Here is a 23,632-nt window from a genome sequence, read left to right on the forward strand (position 1 = left end):
CGGTTTATTTTACTTTTTCCATTATGTTATGTTTTGACACACTGCTTTAGACATGTTATAACTAATATTAGGATATGTGCACAATTGTTCTATTTTAGGTCTATATACATTCTAGCAACCTGATTAATGTGTGTTTTAGATATTATCTGACTTAGCAGCATACGTATGCTTTATAGATATCCTGCAGGCATTGTTACTTTAGATTTAAGGTGTTGTATATATATGGTGTTTACCTTATTTTGTGTTGGTTTGAGTCAAATGCAGAGTTTTTCACGAAATGTGACAAGGGATTATAATTAATAAATTTATTTTTTGGTATGAAATAAATTCTCTGTGTGCCTTCATTTCCCTTACTTTATCAGACCATTAATATATGGTCTGATACTATATCTCCCTGTATAAATTTAATTTCATTACTGGTTAAGGGTGGCAACAGAATCTAGATTATCAGCAATATTTCCCATTCTCTCATACACCCCCATTTATATAAGTTACAAATACACCTACACTATCATTAAATTCAATAAACTACAAATATCTAACCTAAAATTCAATAAAATAAACTAAACTAAATTACAAAAAAACAAACACTAAATTACAAAAAAGAAAAAAAATATTACAAGATTTTTAAGCTAATTACACCTATTCTAAGCCCCCTAATAAAATAATAAAGCCCCCCAAAATAAAAAAATTTCCCTACCCTATTCTAAATTAAAAAAGTTCACAGCTCTTTTACCTTACCAGCCCTTAAAAGGGCCTTTTGCGGGGCATGCCCCAAAGAAAACAGCTCTTTTGCATTTAAATAAACATACAATACCACCCCAACATTACAACCCACCACCCACATACCCCTATTCTAAACCCACCCAAACCCCCCTTAAAAAAACTTAACACTACCCCCCTCAAGATCTCCCTACCTTGTCTTCACCCAGCCGGGCAGAACTCTTCATCCGATCCGGGGGATGTCCAATCAAGTGACAGAGAAGTCTTCTTCCATCCGGGCGATGTCTTCAATCAAGCGGCAGTGAAGTCTTCTTCCATCCGGGCGATGTCTTCAATCAAGCGGCAGTAAAGTCTTCTTCCATCTGGCGATGTCTTCAAGCAAAGCAGCATCTTCAATCTTCTTTCTTCGCTCCTCCGCCGCGGAGCATCCATCCTGCACGAAGACTGAACGAGGTACCTTTAAATGACGTCATCCAAGATGGCGTCCGTCGAATTCCGATTGGCTGATAGGATTCTATCAGCCAATCGGATTAAGGTAGAAAAATCTGATTGGTTCAGCCAATCGGATTGAACTTGAATCTGATTGGCTGATAGTTTTTTGTGTTAAATTGTACTCTATCTGAATCATTGAATTTTTGCCATGAACCTGTACGATGTATATGTAAGGAATATTACAAAATATGTCCCTAAAGTTTCAAAAGTAAAGCAAATTTATAATAAACTTTCATGTTTATAATAAATAAAACTAAAATAAACTTTCATGATTCAGATAGGGTATGTAATTTGAAAAAACTTTCCTATTTACTTTTATCACCAATTTTGCTTTGTTCTCTTGGTATTCTTAGTTGAAAGCTAAACCTAGAAGGTTCATATGCTAATTTCTTAGACATTGAAGACCGCCTCTAATCTGAAATGTTTTTCACCACTAGAGGGCATTAGTTCATGTGTTTCATGTAGATAACATTGAGCTCACGCACGTGAATTTACAGAGGAGTCGGAGTGAGCACTGACTGTCTAAAAAGCAAGTCTGTCAAAAAAACTTAAATAAGGGGGCAGTCTGCAAAGACTTAGATACAAGGTAATTACAGAGGTTAAACGTGTATTATTATAACTTTGTTGGTTATGCAAAACTGGGGAATGGGTAATTAAGGTATTATCTATCTTTTTAAACAACACATATTCTGGTGTTGACTGTCCCTTTAAAAATTATAAATATTCCATGTGTAATACAGTAATACAAAAGATGAAGCCCAGCAAACACCATACTTAATTTGAAGTCAGAAAGTAAATCACCATTCTATCAATGCCAGCTTGACAGTCTATGCCCCTTTTTTATGCATGGCTTCCCAATTGGCAGACATGGCATAGTAGAAGCTTCCTGATCCACTTGACTGCTTGTAGCTGTGCAAATTAATGACAAGAAAGGAAATGCCCTCAAAAGAATTGATGTATCATATGTGTACCAACATTATTGTGAACAAGAACTTTGTTTTAATCCTAACACTACAATGAGGTTTTAATTCACTGTGATATTTAGCTTAATTACTCCTATATGAAATAAGGCTATATAAACTCTAACAATTTTATATGGATGCAGAAGTGAGTATCATGATAAAGTAAAATGTTTTGTTTCTTTAAAAAAAATAAAGCTGTGCATAACAGCACAGAAACTTATAGGAAGAGATTAACCATATGACCCATGGGTTTTAAAGGGATAGTAAACCCAATTTTTTTCTTTAATAATTCAAATAGAGCATGCAATTTTAAGCAACTTTCTAATTTACTCCTATTATCAATTTTTCTTTGTTCTCTTGCTATCTTTCTTTGAAAAAGAATGCATCTAAGCTAAGGTGCCATGCAATTTTTGGTTCAGACCCTGGGCAGCACTTGTTTATTGGTGGGTGCATTTAGCCACCAATCAGCAAGCACAACCCAGGTTGCAAACCAAAAATAGGCGGCTTCTAAACTTACATTATTGTTTTTTAAATAAAGATAGCAAAAGAATGAAGAAAAATTAATAATAGGAGTAAAATAGAAAGTTGCTTAAAATTGCATGTTCTATCTGAATCATGAACTAAAAAATGTGGGTTCAGTGTCCCTTTAAAGTGAAGGTGCCCCTATTAAAAACAGGGGCACTTTCATTCATCAAAGTTTAGAAAGCAGCCGTTTTGTTTAAAAACTTACCTTTTCTTCTTTTTACAGCCAGAGCAGTTTCCCCCACCCGGAGATCCTCTCTTCACACGTCATCAATGACTAATCCGGCTTCCTCCAATCACGGCATGGCTCAGGTAATGACTCCCCTGGGGTGAAAGCCGTGATTGGAAGAAGACGGATTAGTCATTGCTGACGTGTGAGGATCTCCGGGTGGGGAAGATACAATGTGAAAAGTAGAAAGGTACGTTTATAAACCAAACGGCTGCTTTCTAAACTTTGATGAATGAAGTTCCCCTGTTTTTAACAGTATTTTTAAAAAACGGGCTTTCATTCATCAAAGTTTACCTTCACTTTAATTAACCACAAATGCTACTCCATAGACACCTGCTAATTAATGCTTTCGTTGTAGGTTTTATTTACATTCCCTTTTCCCTCTAGATTGAGACAGAAATAGAAAATTAGCAGCAAAGACAAAAGTGTAAATTTAAATGGTAAAGAACAAGGAGATATATGTATTCTGAAGTGTAAGCTTAAAGGGGCATTGTGCTGCAGTTTTCCCCCTTTAATCTATTCCCAACTAACCATTTTAACTGCTCTAGTATATAAATTATAAATGTTTATGTATATTTATAAACATTGGCAGTACACCCATTCATTTTTGGTGTGACTTCAATGTGTTGTGTCTATTACGACAATTAGATTTTTGCCAAAACGCGTTAGATATCCACTTCCTTCAACCTCTTTGAGGTGTCTGATTATCCATGTTACGTTAATTAAATTTGAATCAAGGAATTTATTTAAGTAAGAAGAGCGCTGCACCTTTTTTTCTATATTATAACAGCTGTTTTTTCTGATGAAGTCAAATGGCTTTGAAATTGAACACCCTATAGATTTTCTAATAAATAAAATCAGACAATGGTGATGTTCATAGACATAAGTGTAAGTCTAATGGAATCAGTGTTCACATGTAATAGTTATATGTCATACTCTGCATTATATGGAATATGGATAATTCATATTATGAATATTAGAAATGGATATCCAATATAAATGTTCGCCCGCACTTAATTAATATACAGAGCAATCCCTCTAATTCATTTTTTTAAAGTATCGGTTTATCTAATTATTAACTTTTTTTTCTCTTGTTCCTTACCTGATCTCTGGGGACCCTTCTGAAAATGTGATTAATTCATGTATAAATGCATGAGAAAGGTGATTACATATTCAACATTGGTAATGATATCCTGGTTGACAATGCAATTTCACTTTAATGTTAATAAATATGTTCCAAATAATTTGGTTACATATGTGACCTTTTTTTGAATTAATAATCCTTCTCTTGGGAAATTAAAATGTGAATATTGATTTGGCAACTATTACTTTTTGTGGTTGGTTTCACTTCATAGCCACTTGTATAAAGATAACCTTTATCTAATGTCACTCGTCAGAGGAAAGGACCATTTTATTCTACATTTGTTATTCTGTATTGTAATCTTGTTTCTGAAAACATATGGTAATTTGGTTCAGGTACGTTTTCTGACAGTCTGGCAGAGTGATTGGCATAAACAAAAGCAATGTCTGCTTAATCCTTTAGCGTTTTTGACCTGGTTTCCTATATATTGTTAATCCAAGATTAACTCACTTTGTGGATCGAATTCCTGTTGAGTTGAATTTATCTCAAGAAAATATGACAGGTTTTTTTTTGCAGTCCCAGCCCAATATTTTGCAAAGAAAGGGTTTACAATATGTTATAACTCTTATTGCCAATTGCGGAAAAATATTCAAGGCCAACCATTCTATTTCACTTCCAGTTCAATCCATATTCTATTAAATTTGGCTTTAGAGTAATATCATTTAAATCCTCAAACACAGACTATAAGACAAAAGATAAAGCATGGAGGAAATTGAATGAAATAACATAATATAAAATGAATATATAACCAAATCAGTATTCCGGGATTATGATTTCTTTTTTATTTCTGCAGAAGTGAAATTGTTTTACTTTGTAAGTAGGAATATAGAAAATATTGAAAAAGGATAGAAAACACTTAATATTAGTTGTTTAAGACAGCAAAACTTGCAAGAAAATATTAAAGGTACAGTCAAGTCCAAAATAAACTTTCATGATTCAGATAGGGCATATAATTTTAAACAACTTTACAATTTACTTTTATCACCAATTTTGCTTTGTTTTTTTGGTATTCTTAGTTGAAAGCTAAATTTAGGTAGGCTCATATGCTAATTTCTTCTCTAATCTGAATGCATTTTGACAGTTTTTCACCACTAGAAGGGATTAGTTCATGTGTGTCATATAGATAAAATTGAGCTCACACATGTGAAGTTACCTAGGAGTCAGCACTGATTGGCTAAAATTCAAGTCTGTCAAAAGAACTGAAATGAGGGGGCAGTTTGCAGAGGCTTAGATACAAGGTAATCACAGAGGTAAAAAGTGTATTAATATAACTGTGTTGTTATGCAAAACTTGGGAATGGGTAATAAAGGGATTATCTATCTTTTTAAACAAAAAAAAATATATCCCTTTAAATGACCTTATTTTGTATATTGAGGAGAAAAGGGAAAGGTTTTTTTTAGGGCCAAGCAAGCCAAAATGAAACATTCACAATTCAGATATTTTAAGTATTATTTTAAATAACTTTTCAGTTAATTTCTGTTATCAAATTTCATTGTTCTATTGCTATCTTTTGCTGAAGGGCACAGTCAGGCGTCTCAGGAACACGCACGAGTCTTGAGCAGTGTTTGTTACTATATTTGTACTACAGTGATCGACAATCTATAAAATTGTTGAAAACATTGGGCCAGATTACAAGTGGTACGCTAATGATAACGAGGGATTCGATAAGCAGTATCGCTTGACTGCACTAACATTAGCATGCAACTTGATGCTTCAAATTCATGGTAAATTCCATTTAGCAGGTAAGGTTCAGCGTAGCCGAAATCGCCCTAGCAATCATGCACCCCTAGGTAGGCTCTTTAACAAAGGATACCAAGAGAAAAAAAGTAAATATGATAAAAAAATTAAATTCTAATGTTAAAAAAAGACATGTTTAACTGAATCATGAAAGGAATTTTGACTTTCATGTATCTTTAATGGTTTAAAAAGGAAAACATGATCAAGTAGAGATAGAAGGTTCAGAAAGCTTCTTTATAGAAAGATTAATGTAGTATTTATGTATATATAGTGTGTGTTATTTATTGCCATTTTTCCAAGCTCAAAAAAAAACTTAATTGAATTCCAAGTAACTGTGAATCTACTCCACATACTGAAAGAATAAATTACATTGCACAACAAATCGACATATGCAGAATCCCTAAGGTATAGTTCAATATATATATATTTACCAAATATAGTCAAAGTGTTATTTAAGGTGTTACTGAATTGTAGGCAGGAATTAAAAAGCACATGTACCAGGATAGTTGTTGCAGAACATTTGTGCAATCATCTCTTTTCTACTGCTGTAAAGTTGTATGTTTAAGTCTATTGAAGCTCTAAATGGGAACACTACAGAGTATGGGTCATGCTGTCATCATGCCAAAATGCACTGTAAAAAATGATATGAAAAAGGGACACATTAAACATTTTTTGAATATATTTAAATTATATCTTTAATTTTTACAATTTAAGTGGACATCATACTTTTGTATGCCAAACCCTTTCTCCTTAGACTTCTTTTAAAAAAAAATCTTTTATTTGTATACCAACAGTGAAAGAATACAAAGAAAAAAAGAAACATTTTGCTTCTCCCATTTACCACACAGGGTGTTTTGGGGATCCAAATAGAGTCTCACAGAAACTGTGGATTTTTAAGTATAAACTTACATAAAAAGGATACAACTCAGTCATTTCCACATTTGTATATAAAGACTAATGTATATTGGTTAATTGCCTTATTAAGCATCCAATTAATAATAATTTGATCAAAAGAGGTGAAACTATAAATAAAACAATAATACGTTACATAAAACTGAACTGTTGGAAGTTTTTCTTCCTTTTCCTTGTAAGGAAGGAGGTTTAAAGGGACACTCAAGTTAAATTAAATTTTCATGATTCAGATAGAGCATGAAATTTTAAACAACTTTCCAATTTACTTCCATTAAAAAAACTGAGCACAGTCTTTTATATTTACAATTTTTGAGTCACCAGATCCTACTGAGCATGTGCAAGAATTCAAAGACTATACGTATATGCATTTGTGATTGGCTGATTGCTATCACATGGTACAAGGGAAGTGGAAATATAAATAACTTTGAAATTTGTTATAAAAAAATCTACTACTCATTTGAAGTTCAGACTAAGTGCTATTGCATTGTCTTGTTATCTTGCATTTGTTGATTATGCAAATCTAATGTGTTGACTGGTCCTTTAAGCATACATCAAAGGAAATAACCAAAATTCATAGACTAACTTAAAGAGACACTGAACCCAATTTTTTTCTTTCATGATTCAGATACAGCATGCAATTTTAATCAACTTTTTAATTTACTCATATTATCAAATTTTCTTCGTTCTCTTGCTATCTTTATTTGAAAAAGAAGGCACCTAAGCTAAGGAGCCAACAAATGTTTTGTTCAGTACCATGGACATCACTTGTTTATTGGTGCTATCCAATCAACAAGGACAACCCACTTTGTTCACCAAAAATGGTCCGGCATCTAAACTTACATTGTTGCTTTTCAAATAAACATACCAAGAGAATTAAGAACATTTGATAATAGGAATAAATTAGAAAGTTACTTAAAATTGCATGCTCTATCTGAATCACGAAAGAAAAAATTTGGGTTCAGAGTTTGCCTAACTCAGAGGAATAGATACAGAGAAATTTATATATACAGAATGTTTGTAGCTGGAAATTATACTCAGCAATATAATGAATAGATAGAGCAGAGAAAAAAATACCCAGCAAGTATGCAACTTCAAAGCAGTATTATAAAATATAAAAGTGGAAGTCCAGCAAAGGAAGAGTTAAATACTTTAAGGATTAGAATACAATATATTTAAATATCAGTTTAAGTAAAATAAGCAATTATAACTAATACAGCAGGATATGAATGTCAATAGGTTGCAGGCATGTATAATTTAGGTATCAGGGAAATAATTCACAGGACTGAGATACTATAAAGTATAAGCTAAGGCATCCATAATAAATGAATAGCGAAAAGTACCTTTACATACTACCAGTATGTTACTTGTTACAAAAAGAGGTAAGTCCTGGATCACTTCGATAACCAGATATATATGCTGTAGAGCTGAGAATCTATTCCGTAGAAGACAGGGAATCTGGAGGCTGCTTGAGAGCAGTGTGCGAGCAGAGGAGAGCCAGCAAGAAACGTGGACGATACGGCACTCACAATGGTGGAATGGCGAGAAGACAGCAGGTATCCGAAGGAGGAGGCGGCTTGACACAGCAGCAGCTGCAGTGGAGCTTGAGAGAGGAACCGGCAAGTCTAATGCGAGACAGGATAACAGCTGATTGACCTCTCGTTGATAGGTAGTGTAATAACAAAATTAGGAAGCTTTAAGAAATGTAGGAAAGCCACAAGTAGTCTGAGGCTCTTGCAAATAATCAAGCAATGATCTGTTAGAGAGAGTGCCTTAAATACGTAGGTGATAGGAGGAGTTAAGGTTAAAGGGCTAATATGTATATAACACAAAACTAGCGGGAAAAAAAAAAACTCAGAAGAGGACTGAGTGAAAGGGAACCCTACCGTCCCTGAAACCCCCTCCAACTTAACATTCTGGCAATATTATTAATTTATGTGAAATTCTCCTCTGAGAATGGCTTCCTGTAGATAAATTGTGTTTATAAATTGACTATTTTTTTTTTGTACCACTGGAGATTGTGATGTAATCCCTCCATTTTACAAAAAACTTAGGGACCTCCACCTTACTATTATAGCTGGCATCATGTTCTATTATTATTTGTTTTTGACTAGTTCTAATAGTTTTTTTTTTTTTTAAACTTGGCGATTTCTGAGACTTCCAACTGGAAAAGATTACATTTCGACCGCACAATATAATGTTCCCTCTCATTACTTTTTAAAAAGATAATATCTAACATGTTAATCTCAATCTTAAAACTAAATATTTTGGAGATCCAGTGTGATATCATAGCCCAAATGTTTTTAATTTTTGGACATAGACCTAAGCAGTGCACAATATTTGCATTTGGAAGGTTACATCTATAACATCCCACAATTTTAGCTTGATTCCTTTTTGTAAGCTTGTCTGGAGGGATGTAGGCAAAATTTAGCAACTTCAAATGGGACTCGCGCCAAGAGGAAAGAAGCGTAGCTTTATATGCCCTTTCAATGCTTTTAGTAATCAGCTCATCGTCCACTAAATGAATCTCCTTTCTCCATTTTGGGGTTAATTTAGTAGTATTGCTATTTCCTTCCTTTTTAAGAATTAATCTGTTCTCCTTGGACTTCTAGTGACAGGTCCCTCTCCATCAATGGGGCTCTGGGTATTGTTTCAAGTGTCCATTAAACATTAATGCACCAATATTATATACCAATATGCACAAACATACATTTTCTGCTAGTTTCACTCTATACTCAAATAACCTTTGCTTAAATGGACTAAGAATAATGAATGCCTCTGCCAGGCTCATCTTCCTTACACATCGCTCTTCATCTGCTGCACCTCTCTGCCAATCCCTTCACTGGCTTCCTCTTGCCTCCAGGATTAAACACAAAATTCTCACTCTGACATACAAATCATACAATGGTCCCCCCTATATCTCAGACCTTGTCTCCAGATACTCTCCCTCCCATCCCCTTCACTCTGCTCATGACCTCTTACTCTCCTCCTCTCTTGTTACCTCCTCACACTACTGCTTACAGGACTTCTCCAGACTGGCTCCCATCTTGTGGAACTCTCTACTGTTCAGGGATGCATACAACCTACACTAACCTTTCTGTATACTGTTTCCTCTCCTCCATTGCTGTCCCTTGAACCCCTTAGCATGTAAGTCTATGAGCCCAGCTGTTTGTAGATCACCTTCTTAAGAGCTGACTACAACAGTGCAACTCTTGGCAGGGCCCTCTACTCATCTGATCCCTATAAATGGTTCCTTGTATTCCGCCTATGTTTATAGCGCTGCAGAATCTGTTGGCGCTCTACAAATAACCAATGATAATAATAATACTAATGCTGCTAACAGATGAATTTCTATCATCTCTGGGTTAATGTAATGCTGATATATTCAAAGGACCACTAAATACAGTAGATTTGCATAACCAACACATGCATGATAAAAAAATAATACAATAGTACTTAGTCTGAATTTCAAATGAGTAGCAGATTTTTTTCTGACAATCTTCAGTTATGTCTATTTCCATTCACTCTGTATCATGTGACAGCCATCAGCCAATCACAAATGCATATAGTAAATTCTATGAATTTTTGCACATGCTCAGTAGGAACTGGTGACTCGAAAAGTGTAAATATAAAATGACTGTGTACATTTTGGTAATGGAACTAAATTGGAAAAGAGTGTCCCTTTTTAGTCTGTGAGCTTATTTAGGCTTCTAATACTCATACAAGAAAAACAGTTAGAACTATATTGAGCAAAATTATTCATAAGTTGTTGCTATGATTTATAAAAGCTTTAAAATAATTTCTACAAGCTCTTAAGTAAAAAAGACAACAAAAAAAAAAAAAAAAAACAGAACATTTGGAAAGCATATATACTGTTTTATTTAAATATAAACTATAATTTATTTGTTTCTACAGTATATAAAAAACTTTATACTAGGATTTGTTTCTTCTTATTTATGTTCTTTGTCAATAGCTTGAAGAGGAGACACATGTTTTAGTATTTATAGGCATTAGGACTGGTTTCAATACAATTCCATTCTTCAAGTAAATCTCAGTATATACTACCACATTTATGATATGGCTTATATACTACAAGCAAAAGAAGGTACATACTCCTAAATCAATCATATTCTAATAAATTATTTGCAAGATCCAACCCTTATGCAACAAAGACAATGTAAGAAATGCTGGATTTTTGGTTTCATCTGCAGTGGAAATCAAAGTGATGAATCAGATAGAAACTGTTACCTGAGATACAATCAAATCAAAGCTCTGTAGTTGTTAAATGTCACTTTGTAGTTCTGCATTAGAATAGGTCATGGGAGTGATTCCTCCTGTAGCTCAGAAAACATTACTGAAATCTAGTTCTCAGTGTTTATAGGATTTATATTGTGTAGTCCTGTCTGCTGGGTTTGATAGGAAATTTTAACTTGTAAAGGTCACTATGAATACCAAACTATAACCTTTTGATGAAACACAGGAAAAGAAAATGATTTGCCTTTTACCCTATGACTTGTGAAGTCTGGCACAGCACAGTATCTTGGAATATGGAGTATGATGTCTGTTTCAACAAAATAGTTTAAGCCATCAAATCAGCAGACATTTACTAACTGTTTTGTCAGGGAATTTTTGAGGACAGTAATTTAAAAGGACATTAAAAACCAACTTTTTGTGTCACAAAATGGTGGTTGTTACTCTTTACAAAGCCTGAAAAAGCAAATTAGTAAAGTACATAGTTTGTAAAGTGCTGCAAAATGCCTACATTTTTTCAACTACAAAGTGATTTCTTAAAGCAGTAAACATATTAAAGGGACATGAAACTCATTTCCCCCCATAATTCAGATAGAGCATGCAATTTTAAACAACTTTCTAATTTATTTCTATAATCAAATTTTCTTCTTTCTCTTGGTATTTTTTGTTGAAAAGCAGGGAGGTCAATTCAGGAGCGTGCACGTGCCTAGAAAACTATATGGCAGCAATTTTGCAAGAATGTTATCCATTTGCAAAAGTACTGGATGGTGGCACTATTTCCTGCCACATGTTGCTCCAGACACCTATCTAGATATCTCTTCAACAAAGAATACCATGGAAACAAAGCAAATTTGATAATAGAAGTAAAGTTGAATCTTTTTTTACAATTTTATTTTCTGTCTGAATCACAAAACACATTTTTGGGTTTCATATCCCTTAAATTTATAGATAACCTTAAATCCACTTTCTTTCGTGATCCAGATAGAGCATACCGTTTTAAGAAAGATTCCACTCTACTTATATTAGCAAATTTACTTTGTTCGTTTGATATCCTTTGTTGAAAAGATAGTAGGTAGGCTCAGGGGCCTTCTCGTGCACTATATGGTTACAGTTTTGTAAGAATGCTTTTAACATTTATATACATTGCACTGCTGCCATCTAGTGCTTAAAATAATTCTTGCAAATCTGAGGCCATATAGTTCTCCAGACGTGGGCTCTACCTATGTATTGTCTTATTTACTACTGGTTTTCTTATTTAAAGGGACAGTGTACTGCAAAATGTCTCTGTTTTAATGTTTTCCCAATGATCTATTGCTCATTTAATAGTTTACATGCAGGGCCTTAAGCTTTATTCTGTCATTTGATAATAATTGATTTCGACTGCTGAAATCACCATCTATTCTGAGAATTTCATCTATGTAAACAAGAGACAGAAGCAGAAATCAACCTCCCAATTAGGAGTGAGAGATCAGCTACAGGAGTATTGAATACCATTAACTTGTATAAGTTGCTTGCTGGAAACATTGTCCCTTAAATTAAACTTTCCCTCATTTATATCTATTATTGTCCAGTGTAGATTGCAGGACATGTAATAAATTACCTTCCTTGTAAACTTATAAATAAGTGCACGTTTGATAATGAGGGTTGCTAAGCAAACCCCAGACCTGTAGATACACCACTGGATAGCAGATAAATATTAGTTGATACTAAAGGGTAGAAAGCTGGATGGGTCCTGCGAGGTATAGCATGTTGCTAATATTCCCTAGTGGGGAAATCTGTCTATCCCTCTTTTTTTAGGTCCCAATTTTTGAATGAAACCAAATGCACCCATGAACATCAAAACTCCCTCACATGAATGTCTGCATACTATTCAGTTTACTTTAATTAATTCAATTTATTGTATGGCGGGCGGACATGTAATACGCTGTCTGCATTTATCATTGCACACGCATTTCTTGTCAAATGATTGTGCAATGCCGAGCCATGGACATTTGCGGCCAATCGTCCGCTAGCAGTTGGTATCAATCATCCAGATCGTATCCGATCGGGATGATTGCAGTTGCCCACCTCAGAAGTGGCGGATGAGTTAAGGTACAGTGATCTTACGACCGCTGCTTCTTAACTCCTGATTCCGGCAACCCGGAAGGCTCGCGCGGAATGAGCAGTATACGCTGCTTAAAGGGACACTGAACCCAAAAATGTTCTTTTGTGATTCAGATAGAGCATGACATTTTAAGCAACTTTCTAATTTACTCCTATTATCAATTGTTCTTCATTCTCTTGCTATCTTTATTTGAAATGCAAGAATGTAAGTTTAGATGCCGGCCCATTTTTGGTGAACAACCTGGGTTGTTCTTGCTGATTGGTTGATAAATTCATCCACCAATAAAAAAAGTACCGTCCAGAGTTCTGAACCCCAAAAAAAAGCTTAGATGCCTATTTTTTCAAATAAAGTTAGCAAGAGAATGAAGAAAAATTGATAATAGGAGTAAATTAGAAAGTTGCTTAAATTTGTATGCTCTAACTGAGCCCCATGGTCTCAGCCGTCTGTTGAGAAGTATGCAGGGCTACGGTTTGAGCCTCTACCACATTTAGCTGATAAACCACTCTTTTTTTCTCTCTCTTTCTCTCTCTCTCTCTCTCTCTCTCTCTCTCTCTCTCTCTCTCTCTCTCGTTCTTTCTTTTTTATTTATTTATTTATTTATTTATTTATTTATGCAATATAATAGCAATGATCACTAGGGGCCTGAAGATTAAAAACTTGCTGGCATTAAAAAGAAAATGCATAATCTTTGGGGTCTTTTTTCAGCATTTTGTTGTAATGTAGGTGTCTATTCTTCTCATCCACAAGCATTCAAAGGGGGATAAACAACTTTCAAGCAAACATTTGTCTTTCTAAATTCTTTGAGGGACCTGACAGTAGTACTGAGTAGATATCATCTTAGATAATCTTGCCAGAGTGGAGAGCGTTAGATAATAAGACCCTAGAAACCAAGTGGTTAAAAGATAAATAATGTGAGATTAAATTGAGAGTGAGTTCACTGTAAAATGTTCTTGTACAAGTCAAAACAAGATAAAAAGAGATCTGTTTAACTTTAAAGGGAAATGGAACCCATTTTTTTTTTCTTTCGTGATTTAGAAAGAGCATGCAATTTTAAACAACTTTCTAATTTGCTTCTATTATCTAATTTGCCTCATTCTCTTGATATCCTTTACTGAAAAGCAAATCTAGATAGGCTTGGTAGCTGATGATTGGTGGCTGCACATAGATGCCTTGTGTGATTGGCTCACCCATGTGCACTGCTATTTCTTCATCATCGGATATCTAAAGAATGAAGCAAATTAGATAATAGAAGGAAATTGGATTGTTGTTTACAATTGAATTTTCTATCTGAATTCTGAAAGAAATATTTTGGGTTAAGTATCCCTTTAAGAATGTTCTCTTTTCAGTAGTTATGTATTAGAATGTGATTGTTTGGATTTTCAGCCTTAGCAACTCTAAAATAGCCTAAATATAAGGGTTGGTGTTAGAAATATATGGGTTGGTGTTTATAAACAGAATCACTATATCTTGTTTTATGATATTAATAAAAAAAAATTCTCCCAAGTCTCTGTCAACAGATTTGCTTTGTTGTTTATGTTGAAGTTGGAAGATTTGGGCAAACATCTTCTTGTATTCATAGACCATAACAAATTGTCTTCTATCTTGATTCATTTAAGGGACATTCTAGTCAAAATTTAAATGCACATAGATGAATTACATCTTTGAAAAGAAACATATGTGTAATATACATGTATTGGCAACAATGCTTCTAGTAAAAGTTATCACCGTTTTTGTGTTAACATTTTTCTCTGCATGTGCATGTAAAGCTTAGCTACATATTCTCAGTGCACCAGCATTTAAAATACTACAGCTGCTCAGAGCACCAGTGGGGCTTTAATAATGTCAGTAATTACTAGATGGTACAAGCACCTTAGACTCTCTGAGCAAGTGCTGTGTTTAAAATGCTGGCGCACGGTGCATACTTAAATACACTTTTAAAAACAGCTGTAGCTTTTATTAGAAGACTTTTTACTAATATGTGTATAATACAAGAATGTTTCTATTTAAAAATGAAATACATTTATGTGGATTCCAATTTTGCCTGGGATGTCCCTTTAAGCTTGATATCATGACACTTTCTTCACTGCAATTCTACTGAACATTCCTCTGTAGTTATAAAAATAAAAGGACAGACAGAGAATGGTTTGCTTTGTAGTTCAAGATAAAGAGAACACTACAGGTTATAGGATATTCTAGTTCTATAAAAGTATAAAAATATAGGACAACAAGGCAGTTTATATATTCCTGTAGCAAAAAAACAAAAAAACAAAACAAATATAGTGCAGAATGCCTTTCTCTGCCTATTGCATGAATGAATGTTTAATATTCTACAACACATTATGTTCTGCACATTATATTTTTCATGATTTAATTGCCATACTTATATTAGTTTTATGTGTAATAATCTTGCAGTATTTTACACCAGACTCTTATTCCATGCTACTTATTTTTGCTCTCAGATTCATTGGTTAATATTTATTGTGCGCACAGTAGTTTAATGGATGCTACAGTATTCATGTTGGATAATGTAGATGTGAAATTTACCTCAGATAATAGATTTCTAGGATAGTCCACACTAAATTTATTCATGCCGGATAACGCTCAAGCCCAAAGCGAGTCAAGCGCAAAAATTCTGCTCAAGTAGTCACTTTTTTTATTTTATTTTTTGCTACACATACGCGTTTGACCCCTTTCCACTTCTGCCCTTGTCATATATTGCATCTCTTTAACCCTCCCCCAATTTTTTTTTTTATTTGAACCCTTTGTTTCTAACTTATTAAGACTTAATTCACTTCAATTTAATCATTTCTAAAGCACTTTGGTGTGTTTTTGAATGAAACACATAAGAGTTCTACAGTATATGAGCGCAATGAGAACGCTACATTCCCCCGTTAAAAGTATAGCATGTGCTATATATGAATGGGGTGCGCAAAAATGTTTTGGTTAAATATTGAAACCAACAATATGTAATACCGGCATCTGTGATATTGTTCACTCAAAACAATGCAAAGTAAATAACCATAAATTATCAATTCCGATTGACTTGTGATCTTGGCCTAGATGTCTAGTTACGTGCATAAGATGGTAAAGACATAATTTGGTTCATAAAAACACTGCTGACTCAAATGAGGTGTGGTTAGAATACTGGTGCAGGGCCCTCACAGCATATGTGCGTATCCCACTGAAAATCAGTAATAACTTTTACTAGAAGCATTTTTAGTAATTGAAGTATATTGCAAAAATACTTCTATTTCAAATTGAAATGTCCCCATACACATTTCAGTTTTTGGCTTTCTATCCCTTTATACCAGCTAATACTCTCTAGTTTTCAATTCATGAACATCTGTAGAATGGCATTTTAGTACCAGACCAATGTAACACTGAGCATTTTTTTTATTGTCAATTGTTTCTTTAGAATGGATGTTATATTAGCTGTTTTGAATGCTATTATAATATAAGAATTGAAATGGCAATTTTGGATGCTTTTTCAAATCTGACATTGAAATATAAAAATGAACCTTCAAAATATTGTATAACTCTCCTTTGAAATAATGAATGTAGGAAACATTTAAATGTTTTAAAAAATATATGGCTGATATCTGTGTGTGCGCCCCCCCCCCCCCCCCCCCAAGCAAGGTTAAATGTTCATGTTAGACATTAATGGTTCCTAGAAAATCATGAAGGACACCGTCTGGAAAACAGAACCAAGCATATAAAATATAGAATTGAAGGACTATTAAACTATTTGTATATATGCATTAGAAATGAATCACTGCATAGGTAAAATAAATACTGCATACAAAAATAAATGTTTAAAAAACATTTGAAATTGTAATTTTGTACATTGTTTTGCAGTCCAGAGACATATCCATTGAAAAGACATCAAAGTGCAAAAAGAAAAGGCTGCAGTGTGATTGGGCATTTTGTTATCACACTATTGCTTGCATAAAACCATGGATTGATCTTTTACAAAGGTGTTAAACACATAATTAAAGCCAACTTTAGAGCAGCAATGAACTAATGGTGCTGAACCCATCTGGTGAGCCAATGATAAGGACACTTTGAGCTAATAATAGTAGGCATATGTATTTAGTCACCAATCACCAGCTAGCTTCCAGCAGTGCATTGTCCCAGACCCTATGTTTGTATGCTTTTCAACAAAGGATCACAACAGAAATAAAAACTACATTTGATAAAATAAGTACATTGATATTTCTCTTAAAAGTGCAATCTCTTTGTGGCCAATGAGCGCCAGATGTAAATGAGCTCCTGTACGGATCAAGCAATCACTTAGTAGAGGGACAAATTTATTCTGAATTCCATAACTTGCACTCCAGTTTCTCTGGGACCAGTGAAGAAAACACAATTTTCAATTGTAAATTACAGGAAAAGCATGCAAATAAATAATAAAAGTGGTTTGTAACATTTTTTTTGTCTTCAACTATGTGTAATTGGAGCTTTGAACAACGCTAACATTTAAAGGGACACTCAGGTCAAACTTAAACTTTAATGATTGAGATAGAGCACACATTTTTATACAAATTTCAAATTCACTTTCATTATCTAAATGTGCAAAGTTTTTTTATATGCACACTCTGAGGCACCAGCTCCTTATCAGCATGTGCACGATTCACAGATTATACGTATATGTAGTTTGTGATTGGCTGATGGCTGCCACATGATGCAGTGGCCTGGGAGGGAAAATAGAACTAACTTTCAAATGTGTTTAAAGGGACAGTCAAGTCCAAAAAAAACTTTCATGATTTAAATAGGGCATGTCATTTTAAACAACTTCCAAATTTACTTTTATCACCAATTTTGCTTTGTTCTCTTGGTATTCTTAGTTGAAAGCTAAACCTAGGAGGTTCATATGCTAATTTCTTAGACCATGAAGACTGCCTCTAATCTGAATGCATTTTGACCACTAGAGGGCATTAGTTCATGAGTTTCGTATAGATAACATTGAGCACATGCACGTGAAGTGACCTAAGAGTGAGCACTGATTGGCTAAAATGCAAGTCTGTCAAAAGAACTGAAATAAGGGGGCAGTCAGCAGAAGTTTAGATACAAGGTAATTACAGAGGTAAAAAGTGTATTATTATAACTGTGTTGGTTTTTAAAACTGGAGAATGGGTAATAAAGGGATTATCTTTCTTTTTAAACAACAAAAAATCTGGTGTTGACTGTCCCTTTAAAAGAAATCTACTACTCACATGAAACTCAAACTAAGTGGTTTGCATTGTCTTTATAGTATGCATTTACTGATTATGCTATTCTAATGTATTTAGTGGTCTTTTAACACAACAACAACAACACATGAAATAAGTTTATATTATGTACAAAACATTATATGAAAAATAGCAAATAAATAAAAAAAATAATATATCTTCAATTTTCATGTAATATCACTTTAGGCATGTGAAAATTCTGCAAGTTTTTAGTGTTTGCATTTGTTCACACATATTTGTATTGAGCATTAGGAATTAAAGGGACACTGTACCCAAAATTTTTCTTTCGTGATTCAGATTGAGCAGGAAATTTTAAGCAACTTTCTAATTTACTCCTATTATCAAATTTTCTTCATTCTCTTGGAATCTTTATTTGAAATGCAAGAATGTAAGTTTAGATGCCGGCCCATTTTTGGTGAACAACCTGGGTTGTCCTTGCTGATTGGTGGATAAATTCATCCACCAATAAAAAAGTGCTGTCCAGAGTACTAAAACCAAAAAAAAGCTTAGATGCTTTCTTTTTCAAATAATGATAGCAAGAGAACGAAGATAAATTGATAATAGGAGTAAATTAGAAAGTTGCTTAAAATTGCATGCTTTTTCTGAATTACAAAAGAAAAAAATTGCGTACAGTGTCCCTTTAAGTATATGTATTTTCACATTCTGAGTTCTATACATTTATTAACATGCAAACTGTGAATTATGTTCCAATTCTGGCAACAATTTCAGCACCTCAGAATTGCATTGAAGCTTATGTAAACTGCTATGATCTGCTTTTAAACACTAGAACAAAACAGCAATGACAACATAAAGGACGCAGAGTAAAACAATAAATCCTTTTTAATACTGTTAAATAAAAAAAAGAAACCCATTTCCTATGATGACATAGTATGATACATACATTGTTCCTTACCACTTTTCTTTCAGTTGAGTGATTTAATATAGCACTTTGTTAAAAGGGTATCACTTATGATGTGTTCTCTGATTCAAATCTTAGCAAATATAGGTGTCAATGTGAAATAACACACTTTTTTGGTGTTATATGTATAAATCTTTCTCTGTCTAATCTTTTAAATAAATTCTAAAACTCAGTCTTTGTGTTGCAAGATAAGGCAGAATGAAAACATGCTGATCAAAGTCTGCAATCTTGTAAAGGTCACAATTTATCATTTCTAGAATAATTATAATTTTTTATCTAAAATAAGAAAGAATTAAAGTGAAGGTAAAGTTTTCATAACCAGCAATCATTTTTATGTTCCTTTTACTAACCCAAATCCAGTCGCTATGTTTGTTTTTAAAAAATAATTATTTATTTTGTGATAATTTTAACTTTACTTTTCCTACCGTTCCCTGCATAGTCTCCTCTCATACTCCATTTCCGTGTTTATGATACTCTGACGTATAGAGCGGTCCCACCCGCTCTATACGTGTCTAGTAAGCTCGTGCACATCGAGCATGGAACAACCGCGCATGCGCATAATTTTGGACAGTGATCTTGGCGCATGCGTTAATCGCGGCGGTTGTTTGTCTCTAATGCACGCGCTTGGCAAATGAGAAGTGTAAGATCTTACGCATGCGCATATCCATCCAACTGATCATGACGCAATATGACGGCCGCCTAACGGCCAGACAATCAATTGGATGGCTGGACAACGTGATCGTTGTCTATAAAAAAAAAATATTACACGGGTTGATTTTCGGAAAGCAGCAAACATAACAAGAATATAAAATATTGCTGCAAATATAAAGATTGGGAAATATTGATGAATTAAAGTTATATTGATTTAACTTGATATATGTAATAACTTAAAATATAGCCTTTGACTTTACCTTCACTTTAACATTGCTTATGTTCCTTATGTAACTTCAGCACGAGATACAAAAAAACTGCACTGGTATTTATAAATAGCTTGCATAACTAAACAATACATTTTAAAAAATACGCTGCAAAAATGTTTATTATAAAAGTGTTAGAAACCACAATATTTATATCTTAATTAAGTCATACATTTAAACAGAGACGTGTAGTTTTGTTAATTAGTTATACTTTAAAGACTGAAACAGGTTTCAAATATCTTCATTAGGAGCATTCAGACTTCAAAATAAAATAGAGCTTTGGAGGAAAAATAGTTGGTTCAAACTAATCATTTCTGAGCATAAAATCAATCTATACAAAATTTAGACAAGAACCATTATAGTGTTAAAAGTACATGCCATATTTTGTTATAGCATGTAATTGTAACACTAGTGCTATGTGTTTAATCCTTGCAGAAGGTTTAAACTCATAGTTAAAGTACCACTCAGGAGCCTCATAGCACAGCTGGTGTTGAGCAGACACAGCCGCAGAAACCAATCAGTTTTGGTAGTGGCATGACCCAGGGGTGACTGGCTCATTACCAGTTTCCGCTTAGGACTAGCAGTTGCCTGCAGGGCCCAAGCTTTACTTTAACTCTGTGTATAACCCATTTGCTGAAGTTAAACACCTTGAGGCCTATTTATCATATGTCTGTCGGACCTGATCCAACAATGCGGATCAGGTCCGACAGACATCGCTGAATGCGATGAATTCTGGCGATTCCTGTTCGCCTCATCAGATCGCTGCTTCATAACTGCTGTTTCCGGCGAGCTTGCAGCCTCGCCAGAACCACGGAGCGTCAAGCTCCATACGGAACTTGATAGATAGGCCCCATAGAATAGTAGGGTAGCTAGTGCTAAAATGACATGTTCTTACAAAGTATTTGTGTGCCATTAGATTGTGTGTGTGTGTATGTAGGATTACCCAGTTAAAACGAACATTATCCAAGCGGTTGTGGGTAAAGCCTGATGTATGATCATAAATCCCCTAAGAGTGTGGAGTCACCGCATCAAACATATGCACTGCAATTCCCCCATCTTCACTATCTTTTTTGCCTACTTCTGTAGGGTTCAAGGGGAGAGAAGCCCCCTTGCAAACCTCATTCCCCAAGGTTCACTTGGGGTGGATTCCAGAGGATAAGCGGGGTTCCATCCTTGAACCCCCAGGCGGAGGCAAAAAAATATTGTATATGGGGGAATTACAGTACATCGGGTTTTGCTCACAGCCACTTGGGTAATGTCCTAGGATTACCCACATATCTTACTTTACCCATAACATATATATATATATTTGGTAGTTTTAAAAACCTTATATCATTTTCGTAAATTCTTGAAATGTAATTAAAAACAGACATATTTCTATTTGTATACTGTCAACATTTCCAATGCAATACACAGTTTCATCTAGAATAAATTTATGTTATTTTTTTTTTTTAATGCAGCGATGATTTAATGTGATGTTTAAGTACCAGATGCTTCTTGAAAATTAAAAAAAGTAAATTGGAAAAACAAATATCACAAGATAATAGAACTCACAGATGCTCATAATTATTGTATGTATGTCAGTGTGGAACAAACTAGCTATTTACTTGTAATTGCAATTAGAATTTTCTCTCAGAAAATATTCTTTTAGATTACTTTTCCTGTTTTTTCTTTTGTTTTTATCAATCTGAAATCATCCTTGAAACAGACTTGTTGTTTAATATTTTGAATAGATCATTAATATTAAATTACCCATGGTTCCAAAGGATTACTTATGTCTTAGTTTTACTTTATTTTCATGGCAGCACAGTTTTAAATTATCCTTTTTATATTTATATTTTGGTGACATATAATAAATCACAAATTGTCTGCCTTAAGAAACAGAGAATAAATTAGCCAAAAAATACATAGAGGTTTCAGATTTCAAAGTGTGGCACATTATATAAATGTGAGTGTAATATATAGTATAGATTGTTGTATATGTGAGCAACTGATTAAAGGGATATTTAACCTAAATTTAACCCAATTTTTTTTCTTTCATGATTCAGAAGAGCATGCAGTTTTAACGAACTTTCAAATTTACTCCTATTATGAATTCTTCTTTTTTTCTCTTGGTATCATTATTTGAAAAAGCAAGAATGTAAGCTTAGAAGCCGGCCCATTTTTGGTTCAGAACCCTGGGTAGCGCTTGCTGATTGGTGGCTACATTTACCCACCAATCAACAAGCGCTGCCCAGGTGCTAAACCAAAAATAGGCAGGCTCTTAAGCTTACATTTCTGCTTTTCAAATAAAAATACAAAGAGAACGAAGAAAAATTGATAACAGGAGTAAATTAGAAAGTTGTTTAAAAATGCATGCTCTATCTGAATCCTGAAAGAAAAAAAATTGAGTTAAATATCCCTTTAAACGAGCATGAAGCCCAAAATGTTTCAAATCATGATTCAGAAACATCAGACAATTTTAAACAACTTTCTATTTTGCTTTAATTATCTAGTTTGCTTCAATCTCTTGGTATCCTTTGTTGAAGGAGCAGCAATGCACTACTGGGAGATAGTTGAACACATCGGGTGAGCCAGTGACAATTGGCATATATGTACAGCCACCAATCACCAGTAAGCTCTCAGTAGTGCATTGCTGCTCTTCAGCCTACCTAAGTATTCTTTTCAACAAAGGATATCAAGAGAGCAAAGAAAATTAAATAATAGAAGTAAATTGGAAAGTTGTTTTAAAGTGTATGTTCTATCATTTTGGGTTTTATGTCCATTTAAACTTTGAAAGGCACTTACAAGGCCTTTCAAATGGAAAACCCTATGCTCTACTCACTTTTGAATCCCATGTTTTGAAACCCCTCACACACACACACACACACACACACACACAAAGAGGTTAAACACATAGATAAAGTCCAGCTTAGGAGTTGCAAAGAACGGCTTATTTTGAGCAAAAAACAACTGGTGAGCCAATTATCTGCCAATTATCTGAAACCCAAATTTGTCTTTCATGATTTCATTTAACCACCAATCAGCAAGTGCTACACTGGTGCTGAACCAAAAATGGGCTTTCTAATTTAACATTTTCTTTGTTCTCTTGGTATCTTTATTTGAAAAGTAGGAATGCTTTTTCAAATAAAGATACCAAGAGAACAAAGACAAATTTGTAATAGAAGTAAATTAGAAAGTTGCTTAAAATTGCATGCTCTATCTGAATCATGAAAGAAAGAAAAAAATTGGGTTTCATATCCCTTTAATTTAGTTTTCTTCTGAAAAGGAGCTGAGTTCTGATTTAATAATTTATATATCTGCATAAAAACAAATATATTCATATACTAAAACAATTATTAATGTCCTTTTATTATGCAGAACTGTGACACTTTTTATTCTACTGATGACTTGGTACCATTTGTATGACATACTAATATTCTCACTAAACTAAAGGGAATAGTTTAGTCATCTCAGGTCACATATAACATAGATATATAAAGTTAAAAACCAGATTAT

The 23,632-nt window shown here is 33.9% G+C and overlaps 1 protein-coding gene across 1 annotated transcript in view; it reads left to right on the top strand.

Annotated features, from left to right (window-relative positions):
- DCC (DCC netrin 1 receptor) overlaps positions 1 to 23,632 on the top strand; it is a 980,012-nt gene that overhangs the window by 548,840 nt on the left and 407,540 nt on the right. The window lies entirely within an intron of this gene.

This window comes from Bombina bombina, chromosome 2, assembly GCF_027579735.1.
Source record: "Bombina bombina isolate aBomBom1 chromosome 2, aBomBom1.pri, whole genome shotgun sequence".
NCBI classification, from domain to species: Eukaryota; Metazoa; Chordata; class Amphibia; order Anura; family Bombinatoridae; genus Bombina; species Bombina bombina.